Genomic DNA, 13,272 nt, shown 5'->3' on the forward strand with positions numbered 1-13,272 from the left:
TGGGAGAGTCTGTTTTCTACCACATCGCTGACTGCACACGGCCACCAGAGGGCAGTGCTACCCTGAGTGTCGTGCCTGCTTGAAGGAAGGTCCCACTTCCAGACCTGAGGTTGGGGCAGACTCACAACATATGCCCAGGAAAGCCCTCGCCAGCAGCTGTCAGTCCAGGAGGCCCTTGGAGGCGGTCCCTCAAAGCAGGGGGAGTGGCAGGCGCCTTTTCAGGAGCCCTGTCCTCCTGGGCAGCAGTCCCATCCCCCTGGCTGAGGCCCATTTCGCACGGGAAAGCCCAGCATCCAGGGCCCGTCCACTCGGTCCCACGGCCACGAGGGGCAGCCGCAGGCCTCACCCCTAGGAAGTTGGAGACAGGTGAGGACGCTAGTTAGTTGCTGTCCCACCCTAGCTCACCAGCTGAGGTGACAGCGCGGCTGGCGCGGCGCCAAGGGCCCCGCCCTCAGCACGCAGAGGTTGACGCGGAAGCGAAGTGGGGCCGTCGCCAGGGAGACGGGGGCGGGGCCTATGCCAGGGCGCGAACTTGGAGCCGCGGTCGCGCAGCTCCGTGTGGGAGGAGCCCGGAAGTAGCGCCCTGGAGGCGTGGCTGCAGTTCCGGGTGTGGCGGGTCTGGCTCCCGGGATCCAGGAGCGGAGAAGGTGAGCTGGCCCGGAGCCCCCCCGGTCTCGGTGCCTACACGAGGGTGGGGCCCCGGGAGGACTCTGCCTCCGCCCTGGAGCCTCGGTCCCGGCTGCCTGTCCCCTGGAGCCGCCGGGGCGGTCCCCACAGCGCCCACCGCCCGACCCCGCTGTCCCGGTTCTCACCTGAGGGCTTTCGTCGGCGGAGCTGCTGGTCACAGCTGGTGGATTTTGATTTGCAGGGTCCTGTTCAGGATGCGGTGGCCTCAGCAGTGTGGCCTGCGCCGCGGACCTCAGAGGAGAAGAGGTGGCCTGACCCCCAGGCCCCTGGAGAGTGGGAGGGCGACGGAAGAGCCCGGTGTGACCTGGGGAGCAGGAGGCGGTTTAAAAGACAGACCCGCCCAGGTACTTCAGGTCTCACTCTGTGTCCTTTTGTTTTCCTGTCGCACCTGTGGATTTTGTTTTAAGTCCTCGCTTTAAAAACCCTTTCCTGTTTCCTTCTGTGTACCTGACCCATCATTTTAAACCATGTTCCAAGGTCACTTTTTGGTGTATGTGTGGTTCTGGGGATTGAACCCAGGTCCTTGAGCCTGTTAGTCAAGTGACCTACCTGAGCTACACCCTCAGAGTCCCTTGTAATTTTTTTCCCCCTTGGCCACAAGGACTAATTGCCAAAGCTGACCTCAAAGGTTCCTCTTCCTCAGCCTCCCTGGTAGCTGGCATGACAGGCATGCACCTGGGACTGTCACACTCTAGCCTGTGATGGGAACTCATGTGCATCTGTCCAGGGCTGAGCATGGTCATGCAGAGCTGTGCTCCAGGCTCCCTGCAGGGCTGTGGAGGCTTCTGCTGCCCAGCAGCCCTGGTGCCATGGCCAGTGCTCCTCCCAGCCAAGGGCAGGCAGCTGCCCATTGCTGTAGGCTGACCTTATTTTCTTCTTATGGCACTCCTACATTCTCTGGAGTATGTTGGATGGTTTGTCCATTAGGAGTCTAACAGGTCCTCTAGAACGTTCAAATAATTAGTAAAATTCCTAAAGAGTAAGTGAGCATGCACAGAAATTGGGCTAATGTTTTGGGAAGAATGATGTTGGATGGTATTTTCATGGCTTGAATACATCATCCAACATGAAGTTACATTTTATTACTTACAAAATAATAAAATATTGAAGCAATACCATGGGCTGAGCCAAAATATATCCTCAGTATCTTAGGCATTCTGTAATAAATCTGCATCACTTTGGGTCATTCCCCTCATATTTCCTTTGAGATATTTTCTATGTGAGGCTTTAAGAAGAACAGAATATTCTATAAAGAAAACCTTGTGATCTGTGCAGTATAAAATTGAATAGGTTCATTTAGAAACCAGAAATTCTATTGAAAGGTATTTGCCTGAGCCAAATAAAACCTATTTCTAGGCGTCCTGGTGAAGACAAGGTTTTATCTTTGTATGTCTCATTGTCTGTAGGTTTTTTTGTTGTTGTTAGAATGAAATTCTTAAGTTGGCAAACCATTTTATCAGATGTGTAACTAGATGCCATTGAAATTACCCACTTTTAAATGAGACATTTTGTGCATGAACACTGCCTGTCTGCACCTTTTTTAAAAACAGGTCTGGGCTCAGGAGCCCAACTACCAATGTTAGCTGGAACATGTTCTTCAGTTTGGCCTATCCGCCAGTATCCCCTGAGGTCATCTGTTCAATCATCCTCGTTACCCCTGCTCCCTCACTAGCTTTCATAGAACCCACATGCTGTCTATGAGTCAGGGTCACCAATCCCACAACATTGCGTTTGAGTATCCAAAGTCCCACGTTTCACTTCGCCATGCCTGACACAGGCAAGTAATATTTATCAGGAAATGTGAAATTTTCAAAGATCCAATTCTATGTGTTCCTTTCTCAAAAAGCATTAGGCAGGGATATAGCATACATAAATATTAAGTAAAGACCATAGTTTTTAAATGTCATAGATACCTTTTATTTTGGAGGAGGTATTATTTAATAGGGAATTCCAACAGCTATGTAATAGTGAAATGGTAAGTCTTCCATCCATTTTATTCTTTGTTTCTGATGATTTTTATGAGTAAGAATAAGATACTTCCTTGTTCCAATGCAGATGTTGCCCACTTCTGTGAATGGATGCACGGTGTCACCTGCTGCTTGGATGTCTGCATGTTGTGCTTGACACTAATATCGTATTTGGTAGGTGGCAGAAAGTCAATACGGAAGTTAAGCTCTTGTGTTCTAGCAGGTGTGCTGAAGATCCTTGGTGTGCCACCTTTTGCAATACATGCTGCTCTGTTCGTGTTCCTTATTGACTTCCTGGTGATGAGCATCATGGTCTCCTGGTCTTTGAGAATGGCGAAGCATTGCTCTGTGAACATGGAAGATGGGCGTGTGGAAGGCTCCAGGGAGGAGGGATCATTGATCATGCACTCTAATCCATATGCCTCTTTAATGACCTGTTTTTCTTCTTGGGTTTTAAGGGAGACAGTGCCCTCAAATACTTCTGTGCAGCTGGGAATGCAGGCTTCTGCTTCACCTTGAAGGAAGCATTAATTATTCATTACCAGAAGATATGAGAAGAGAGAAGTGAGCCTCTGGTATCATGCAGTTTCCTTGCATTGTCCATGGGCTAGAAGAGAGAAAAGTTGCTTCATGAGATTTGATGCCCTTTTTCCTGAAGAGTTCCACACAGAGGTGAGTCCCCAGCATGTTTAGACACCATTTCAGACATCTTTGTTGATGGAAATGAATCACACCCCCTGATGATGTGGAAGAGCTAAAGATGGGTTTGCTATGAATTTTCTGTTTCATTCATCAGGGCCTGAGTCAAGCCAGCCATTGTGCTGTCAGTGCATGAGCTGCTGGTCAAATGTGAGGAAGTGGTCTTGCTGTATGAAAACACCACCCTGATTCAGGGAGCCAGAGGCAGCCTGTAGTCCCTCAGTTTTCCTTAAAAGCAGATTGCTGTGGATGGCCTCTGGCCTCGTCATGCAGCCCTGCTCAGAGTAGGGGATTGAGGGTCTAGGCAGATCCCTAGTTCCTTTGGACCTTTATTACCATTGGGCCTTCCCAGGGTCCTTGGACTCTACCTGGTCTTCTGGGCTGGGTCAGGGGAAGTGAGGTTTGGAATCCCCCTCTGTGGAGGATCCCCGGCCCCCAGCCACTTGAGGGCAGGCACAGCCTTCCCCAATTGTGTTTGAGGGGGAGACTTCTCCCACCCATCCTCATCCATGCTCATCCCACATTTTGTAGCTTGACACCTGAGGACCTTTATTCATTGACTTAGTGGTTAGTGATGATGGTTGCTGAGACCAAGTGACTCTTTCAAGGTCACATCTCTTGTATGGTAGGGCTAGAGCATGGATCTTCCTAATTGATTTCATGGGACTCTCTCATGGAACCTGTGACTGCCTCCTAAACACACACTCTACATTTGGAGTGTCAAAATTCTTGGCACTGCCTCCTTGGCAAGTGTATCTTGTCTTCTACGTGGGAATTTCACAAATATTTTCGTTGGGTTTGTGGAGGTCATGCAGAAGGGATTTCATTTGAAATAGCCCAAACAAGAAATACCAGTTGTCTTTTTCCCACATGGATGTGTGTAGTGAACATCCCTTTCTGTGTGCTTGCATGAGTTGCTCCTTTGAATTTGTTGAAGAATGGTTGGCTGGGGAGCAAGGTAACGAGAGATGGATATCCATGGTTGTCCAGTATTCTGAAGTGAAGAATGTATTGAGGATGTGAAGGCTTTTCTAGCCAGTTCTTATGGCTCAGTCAGGGATCAGTCAGAGGATTCTGTCTGGTAGACTCTTTGGAACAGATGTCAAAGTGGCCTGGTCTTACCCTGTCCAGGACTGAATGCTGAGCTTGAATGGGAGCTTCCTGTCATTTCAAGCACTTCCATGAGTCTATCCTCTGTTCTCTTGTATCCACGTGGTTTCTAACAGGAAAGCAGAACAAAAATTGAAAGTATGGTGATTGATTATTTATACCAATGTTATTTCAATCAACTTTGTATAATACGAAATTAAGTTTCTGCTAGTAAGATTTCATATGTGAGGAAATAATGAAAATATTGGGGTTAGGGGATGAGAATATGCAAATCAAACATTTTTGAGCACCAAGACCCGTTTTTTGTTTTTGTCTTTGTTTTTTTAACTTAAATAATAAAGTGCCAGAGGACCACACCTGCCATTCAGCCTCAAGGACCTCCAGGTCCAGCCTCCAGGTGGCCCATTTCACCAGGGTGTGTGGGACCACACTGTCCTGGGATGAGAGAGCAGTACCCACGGATGTCGTCATCTCACAGAGTAGATATTACCAGAAACAGTAGGGAGGTAGTGGCACATGAGGAAGGGAAGAGCTCTCAGGATGGGAAGAGGGGGCCGTGTCGAGACTCATTGGGCATGGCAGGAGGCTGCTGGGTGTGGTGTTGGCCTGGGCCCACTGAGTGGGGCAGATCAGTGGTCTGTTTCCCTGTACCCTCCTCTGTAGCCTGTGTTGGCAGCAGATCAGGGAACTGGGATCAGAAGTGCTCCCAGTAACACAAGCACCAGCCCCCACAGTGTGTGCCTAGCCGTTTCCCCACCTGGCCTGACTTAGTGCTTGTCTTGCCTCAGGGCTGAGACCCTACAGTCTCTGATGAGGGTGTCTGTGGTCCAGATCCACCCTGCACGGCCAACATGCTCAGACCTTCAGCTGGGTCCTAGGCTGCTGGAACCAAACCCTGTTAACTGGGTGGCCAACAACAGAGGAAATGTCTTCCGTTGAGCTCCAGAGGCTCAACACAGTAGGTGTTGGGCTGTCCCAGTGCCATAACCCCTCCCAGGTTTCAAGGGGACTGTCCCCCCAACTCTCCCAACCCTTGCCCACTCTTCTACTGCTGTCCATGATCTGTGGTTCCCGTATGGGCATCCCATCCTGGCTCCAACCTCACATAGGCTCTATCCCCAAGTCTCCCTGGTCTCTAGGTCCAGACTCCCCTCTTCCTACAAGAATATAAGATATTAGATTTGGGCCTGGTTGATGCTGTGTTCCATCATGTGAGCTCTTAGCTTCATCACTGTACAAAGACTCTTTTTCCACATAAATTCACACGACTTTTGGCTGCCTAAGAATTTTCGGGGGACACTTTTCTAATGAGTACACATTCCTTCCTTCAGATCTCTCCCCACTGAGCCTTCTTCTCATCCTTGTCCTAGTTCCTTTATGGCAAGTTCCCTCCTTATGGCTGAGAGGACCTAGTGACCCCTGGATTCACACATTGTGTTTAATCACCAACACACTGCAGAATTCTCCATGGGACTGTGGTGTTTTGCATTGGAACCCACCCCGTGACCTCTAAAAGTGGTCTAGACAATTGGATTGGCTCCCTCCCTCCTAAACCTCTTTGATGCCCTTTAAAGTAAGTTATTCTTTTGGATTTCTTCCACAGTAGGCAAATCCTTGGATCCCCTGCTAGAAAGTCTTCCAGCCTGAAAGTCAGATGTATCCAGATGTTGAATTGAAGGATATCAGCTCCTAGAAGCCCTCATCCTGGCTGCAGTGTTTCCTCCCCTCAATGCAAAGCAAGAAAGTGCAGTTGACCTGCACCCATTCTTTTGCATCCATGGTCCCCACCATCTGGAAATCCAAAGTATCAGGAAAGGAGTTGTGTCTCTCTGGACAGATACTTCTCTCCTCCTTGTTTCCTGGATCTTACAGTGTTACAGAGAATGACACTGCCCTTTCATTGTATTAGGTGTCAGAAGTCATCTAGAGATAATGGAAGTGCTACAGGAAGAAGATATGCAGCGTTTAGATGCAAATACTCTGGCATTTTTGTAAGAGACTTGAGCTTGTGTAGACTGTTGTTTTGGGCGGACTTTAGGATTTCTTGTAACATTTCTGGTTTCTGGACTTGGGAGTGTTCAGAACTTGAGTGTGAGTCAGCCCCATGGGGATGTGGTAGGAGGGCAGTCGGAGCTGTTGTGCAGAACCTCCGTGATGTAAGGCCACATGCAACACTGCAAGCAGCAGATGAGAAGGGAGCCCTCTCCCCATGTGTTCAGCTTAACTCTTGTCTTATCCAAAATTATGACTTGTGAAATGTTGCAGAAATGGACTCATGCCAAGAAGTTGGGATGTTCTGGGGAGCATGGACTGTCATTCTATTCTGTCTCTGCATTATGATGTGTTAGTGGGTGGGAACTTGAAGATGTGCTTAGGCCATGGATTCTCCTTCCCTGGGTTGGGGATTCTCAAAGCAGCCCTTGTCCCTGTTTCACCTGCTTCCCCAGGAGGACACAACAAGAACATTCTTACAAGTTGGCCCCTGGTCTTAGTCTTCCAGCCTCCCAAGTTTGAGAAATAAAATCTGTGCTGTGAATTACCCAGTGTCTTGTATTCTGCCATCACAATACAAACTATGCTAAGATGAGTCAATCAGCAGTCTCCCACGTGTTTACATTGTGGTAATTGAAACCAAACGTCCGTTTTGTAATTAAACCATTTTGGAGTATACAGTTGAGTGGCATTAAGCATGTTCATGTTGGTGTATAGGCGTCACCACCATGCATCTCCAGAACTCTCGTGGACATACTCTTACCATCAATGCTGAATTCTAGTGCCCTTCCAGGCCCAGGAAAAGAACATTGTACTTTATCTTTTTATGAACCTGATAATTGAGAATCTGAGATAAGTGAAATCCTACAAAATTTGCCTTTCTCTGGACAGGATCATTTTCAAGGGATGCAATTCACCCCTACTCTTGGGCATATCAGGTCCATTGTCAACTCTGCGGGTGTTTCAATTGCACTCTCAGTGACAGTGTTGACTGTGTGCACATGAGCTGTCTGTCCAGCTCAGGTCCCAGGATCTAGGGTCTTTGGTTCCACGCAGCCTATAGATTGCCTCCTCCTCCAGGTCTCTGCAGGCCAGTGGCACGAAGGCCCTAGGCCTGGTGGTTTCTTTAGGTGAGTGCAATACGTGTCCACTGTGTCCTGGGTCATGATGGACTATTAATAGAAGCAATGCCTGGATACTCCTGGGATCTCAGTGGGCTCAGCCTGTGTGCTGAGAATTGTTGTGACCTCCTAATTAATGGGCCCCCAGAACCCCAGAGAAGGGCAAGTCCAGAGCCAGTGGAACCTCAGTGTCTCTGAGAGAACTTTTGGGGTGGGGGGCCAGGATGCATTGATGTGATGACTCTGATGCAGAGTCACATACTTCGAATCTAGGTAGAGGTGCTCAGGAGCAGCCTGGGCTGGCACTTGGGTTCCCCACCTCCACACCTGTGTAACATCTTGGGGCTCTGAGAAGCACAGCAGCCTGACCATGTGAGGGCATCTGCTGTCTCTGCATACAGTGAGCTGGGTTTTCTTCACGTCTCTCAACAATTCCCCATAACACCAGCTCTGAACCAAGAGTCCTGGGCACTTAGTTGAGGCTCAGTTAGCTCCCACCTCTCTCTACCTGACAGAGCCCTCCTGGCTCCCTCTGCACTCATTGCGTTGAAGATGAAAACCTGGAGGGTGGGACTTCCCGTCATCCAGAAGTTCCCAAACACATTCCACTGTGTCATTTGTTCCTGGAACCCAAATGGTTGGAGTGGGCCACAAGCACCCTGGCATCCATGTGTGGGAACCATGGTAGTATAATGAAGAAACAGGAAGGAGAGGGGTTGGACTGATCAGTACAGATGGCAGGGCATAGTACAGAGTGGAATGGAGAGTTCTCTCCTGGGGTGATTGTTGTGATGTGCAGAAATGCTCTGCTGGTGCTGGGGTGCCCGCATGGTTTCCAGGGTCTTGAAAGACTACAGATGCCCACAGAGTGTTCTTAGATGCACATAGTGGGAGGCCCATTGCCCACTACGTACCTGTGGAAGAAGTGGGAGACCCCCTACTGTGTGGAGGTGCCATCTAGAAGGCAGCCTCAATTCTCTGAAAAACTTGATTGGAAAAAAGAGTATGGACCTGTGCCCAAAGGGCCATATATGCTCCTGGAAGTTGGTGGTGGCCGTAGTTTTCCATCCATTAAGTACTCCCTCACTCACTAATGTCCTTGTGTCCTTGAGAAAGGCTCTCCCTTTCCTGGTTTTCCTGAATAGAAATCCTCTTGCATCTTGAGTGAATAGGGTTATGCACTGTGCAGAGGGTGTTGGTCCACTGAGCATCTTAGAGACTGTCCTTTATGGAGCCTAGTGATCCTCATTGGGGAATGAAGCCAGGGTCCTAACTGTGGTTAGTGTGAGGATACCATGGTTTCAGCAGAGGGAAAGAAGGACAAGGGAAACTCAGATGTCCCTTCATGGCCCCTGGAGTTAGAAGACTTACCACTTTGCACCTGGGATCAGGTGCATTTCCTCGAGGACACGCACACTCAGACGTAAATCTTGAGTGTGGGTTCCTTTCTGGGGTCCAGGGCTGTTGTTAGCCACCAGGAATGACAGTGCTCTCCCTGCTGAGTGGAGCCATTTTTGCCAGGAAAGAGAGCCCATGGTCACGCCTTGTCCAAAGCATCCCACGCCAGGGACTCCCATCCCTAGCACTCCTGTCCTGAAAGGAAGCCACTCAGAGGCAAGGTGGGTCCAACCACCTCCCATGTGTTCACTCATCACTGTGTTCCAGCAGTCACCCCAGTTAACAGTCCCGATGGGATTGGAAGTGGGTCAGAATGTCACCCTCATGAGCTCTACCCTGCTACAGCTGCAGTTCTGCAGTGAGAGAAACACAAAACCTCAAAACACATGCACATGAATGAAAAGAGCAAGAGCCAGAGCCCAAACAGGCCAGGTGTGGCAAAGACAGCTGGAGTGCCTAGGTTGGGACTCAGAATTATGTCAGTGGGGTGGCATTGTGCTGGCACCAGCATGATCTCAGAGAGCCAGCCCTGCTCATTTTTGGGAGCAGTGTGTTGGGGAAGGCAGCAGAAATTGAGAGGCAGGATTGAGTTTGGCCCTAGGAGGAAGTTGGGTAAAAGGCCAGTGTGAGTTGGAGGGCCTGGGCAGATAGAGAGAGGCCAGGGCACAGCCCAAAGCCTAGAGACTGCACTTGATGTCCGGGGTTGTGAAACACCACCTCCCCTCTTACTCACAACTGAGAGCAAGAGGCATTGATAAGTTCAGTTTGTGTGCGGCTGCATCCAAGGTGTGGGATCCGTGTTGGCTGAGCCTCAGTGTTTTTGTAATGAGAGGATGGGTGACTGTCATGTCTTTATCCCAGGACACACTTGCTAAATGGATTTGTTTGGTCTGAGGAGGAAAGAGAGAGAGGGGAGTGGTGCTGGAGACAGGGATGCAGGCAGGGGTCATGGACTTGGCATAACTCAGTCTTGGAGATGATATCCCATCACCTGTAGCCACTTCAATTCCCATGAATCCAGAGGCTGAACCCCTTGAGGTGAGGGGTGAGCTGGTTCTGGGCAGCAGGATGCTGTGGTACCTCGGAGTCTCTGTGAGACCCCAACACTAGACGCACTTGGCCCTTTTGAAATCTTAGGAGAAGCCTTGGGAAGTTGTATGGCAGAGGGGAGCAGCCTCTGCATCTCAGTCACCTCCAACTTGCCATGGTGTAGAGTGGGAACTGCAGCCACGAAGGGACGGACATTGGCCACGTCCCTGTGTGGGACAGAGGCCTGATTGAGTTGGGTGCATTCTCTGTCTCTCTCCTTCTTGTGATTGTCCCATCTCTACATTTGTGCTTTAGCCACCTGTGAGTCCCATCTCTGGTTTCAGAGAGAATAGAGGGTGTTATGGGCCAATAGACACAATAAACCCTAGAGATTAGATGCTACCCTACTTTCCAGAAAAGACAGGGCACACCATGAGTTGCACAATGATGGGACCAGGGTCCAAAAGCTGCTGAGAGGGAAGGACTGGTTGTGAATGCACTTTTGAAGGCTCCAAGCTTGAACTCTAGTGGCACCAAGCAGGGCAGATGCTGGTGGGGGTATTTGGGTAGTTGTTGGTGAACACCTGGGCACCTTTTATGGGTAGGCATGGAGGAGAAATCAGCAGCCCATAGGGTTTTTGAAAGTTGTCTTATGTGAAAAGAGGGTCAGGTATGGACACAGGAAATGACATCATTGCCTTGACAATGGATCAAACAGAACATGGAACCCTGGTATCCAGGCACCCACCTCACTGACCAAGCCATCCAAGTTCATTTGGTTGGAGCCACTGGAGTGAGAAGGATGTTCTCCTGTGGTTGCAAACAATGCCGAGCCTCAGGCTCCCAGGAATCTCAGGGGGGCCAACTAGCCCTTTTGTGGCTACAGTGGGTGAGGCTTCAACTTAGACGCCAGAGCCTCTGGCAATTGTCGCAGAGGAGCTCAAGAGAAACAGTGAGTAGCACAGGGCAGGTGAGCCCAGCAGGCCCTCTAGTCTGATCCCTGATGAATGGCCCAGGACTCCTATTCTGACTGTGTTTGTGTGTGTGTGTGTGTGTGTGTGTGTGTGTGTGTGTGTGTGTTTGTACTGATGGGAACTGTCCCATTGTGCTTTGACTCTAGTGTATTCGCACAAGTCATTTTTCTGTTTGTCACCATTTCCATTTTGAACCCACCATTCTTGGTCCCAACCCAGGGTGAAAATGATCAGAACACGGAGGAGCCCTTCAGGGTACAGAGCCTTGAACCTTACAGGCAGGACCAGCTTAGGAATGAGCTCCTGCCTGTCATTTGTGGGAGGAATCTACATTTCAGCAGCAACATGGGGTTCATCTCCTGGGATTTCATCCCCACCCAGCAGGTGCTGGATCTCTTGTTCCCAAGGTAAGCACCAGATCACCAAGCCCAAGTGTGTAGCCCCCTCATGCCTGGGTCTTGGGGCTGCCATGTACCTCTCAGGGACCCAAAGGTTTGTGATCCCTAATGAGATAGAGGACCACACTCATAGTGGAATGTCCGTCCCGAATGGGACGAGTCCTGGAGGTGCCTGCCACAGGCTTGCAAGGGGAATGAACTCCCCCTCTCAGGCAGAGAAACCATCCTGACTCCAGCTGATCCACAGAGGTCCCTGGAGCAGTCCCCACACACTAGGCACCACAGCTCAATGGTGTTCGCTGAGCTCATTCCCAGGTGGACTCAGTGAGGCCAGGTGGTCTTTCTGGTGTGATGTTGGCTTCGTGAAGAAATTAGATCTGTGCCAGAGGCGTCTCAAAACTCGGGCCTTGGGAAAAGCACTTTTGGGTTAATAAAGACATGTTAGTATATATAGTGGGATAAAGCGTCCTAGTTGGGACATAGCTGGACAGGGGCTTTGGACATGGCAGCTCCCACACCCAGAGATATGTGGGAATCAGCAGTTTGGGCTCATTCCCTGATGAACATGTAGAAAGCACCCACTGTGTGAAGACATGTTTCCAGTCACGTTTCACAATTCAGTGAAAAATGGGGTGCAAATGACTTCCATTGTGTCCCTTTTCATGGGGGTCAGCCTAAAACCGTAGGTGCCATGAGTACATATCCTACATGAGACTGCATCCCTGACTCCATGAGGCATAAGTGCACGTTGTCCTCTTCAGTGAACATGGTGGACCCCTGGACCAACTTCAACATGGAATGGGCTTGGGGTCAAGAGGGTGGGCTCCTTGTTTCCGGAATAGGGACCTGCAAGGTGATTTGACGTGGGAAGGCTGAGGAAAGACTGCTCTCCCCAATTCTGTTTTCTGCCTGCAGTGTAAGGTGTGGGGCTTCAACAGTAGGAGGGGTAAGGCAGGGAGTTGTAGGTGGAGTCATGGTGCTCTGGGGAAGCCCCTGGGACAATGGATCCCCACACACTACACCTCCCTGTCCTCCCCCAGGGCCACAGAGATGTGGCCTGCACTCATGGGAAAAGAGAGGTCCACTGCTACTCAGGGGGACTCAGTGAGAGCTCACAGAGAATGAGGTAGCATTGCAGCCCACGCCAGGGGAGGAGGTGTCTCTTGAGCCCTGAGAAGAGTGGGCAGGAGGACAGACACTCCTGGAAGGTGCATTCCAGGTTGGAGAGCACGTAGCCAAGAGGAAGAAGAGTGTCAGGCCTGCCCAGAGGAGGGGAGAGCTGGTCATACCATGGATCTAACGCTCCTTCGTTGAAGGTTCTTTGTCTGTAGCGACCTGTCCTGTCCCTGCCCGTACAGCCACTGTGTCTTGTCTGAGGTGGACTGGTGTGTTCAGAACCAGGGACGGTTCAGGAGTGTCGGGTCAGAGGTTTGCTCTGGAGGCCGTGGCAAAGGCAAGGCCAGGGTTTTGCTGACTCCACACCTGCCTCCCCACAGTGCCTCACCTTCCTTCTTGGGGACCTGGGTGAACTTCTACACCGAGGCTTCCCATCAGCCTCCAGGCTCGCTGAGTCTGCAGCTGCTGCTGCCATGCATGTGGCTCTTGCTGGTTGGCTTGTATCTGGAGCACCAAGCACACCGCCTCCAGGCCCCAACTGAAGATGGCATATCAAGCCAGGCAGAGCCTGAGAGCCAGGCGGACTGGGGTGAGTACCTAAGGGTATATGAGGAAAGGTCCGACTGTTGTCCCACTGCGGGGTGTCTGTATGCCTGGTGTTGGGCTGGAAATTAGGATAAGCCTCTGTCCACTCAGGAAGTGACCCCAGTCTGCAAAGAGGTCTTGTGTGGGCTAAGGGCCTGAGATCTTCCTGGCAGCAGGGGTATTGTCTGTCTGTGCC

At 50.5% G+C, this 13,272-nt stretch overlaps 1 long non-coding RNA gene across 1 annotated transcript; it reads left to right on the plus strand.

The window, feature by feature from the left end:
* The first annotated feature begins 588 nt into the window (after positions 1-588).
* Positions 589-13,057, plus strand: LOC143380047 (uncharacterized). Its single transcript, XR_013154510.1, has 5 exons — positions 589-647; positions 869-1,031; positions 3,113-3,326; positions 11,197-11,384; positions 12,872-13,057. It is a non-coding gene; the product is annotated as an uncharacterized LOC143380047 (long non-coding RNA).
* Positions 13,058-13,272: the final 215 nt, after the last annotated feature.

This window comes from Callospermophilus lateralis, chromosome 14 (assembly GCF_048772815.1).
Source record: "Callospermophilus lateralis isolate mCalLat2 chromosome 14, mCalLat2.hap1, whole genome shotgun sequence".
Lineage (NCBI taxonomy): Eukaryota > Metazoa > Chordata > Mammalia > Rodentia > Sciuridae > Callospermophilus > Callospermophilus lateralis.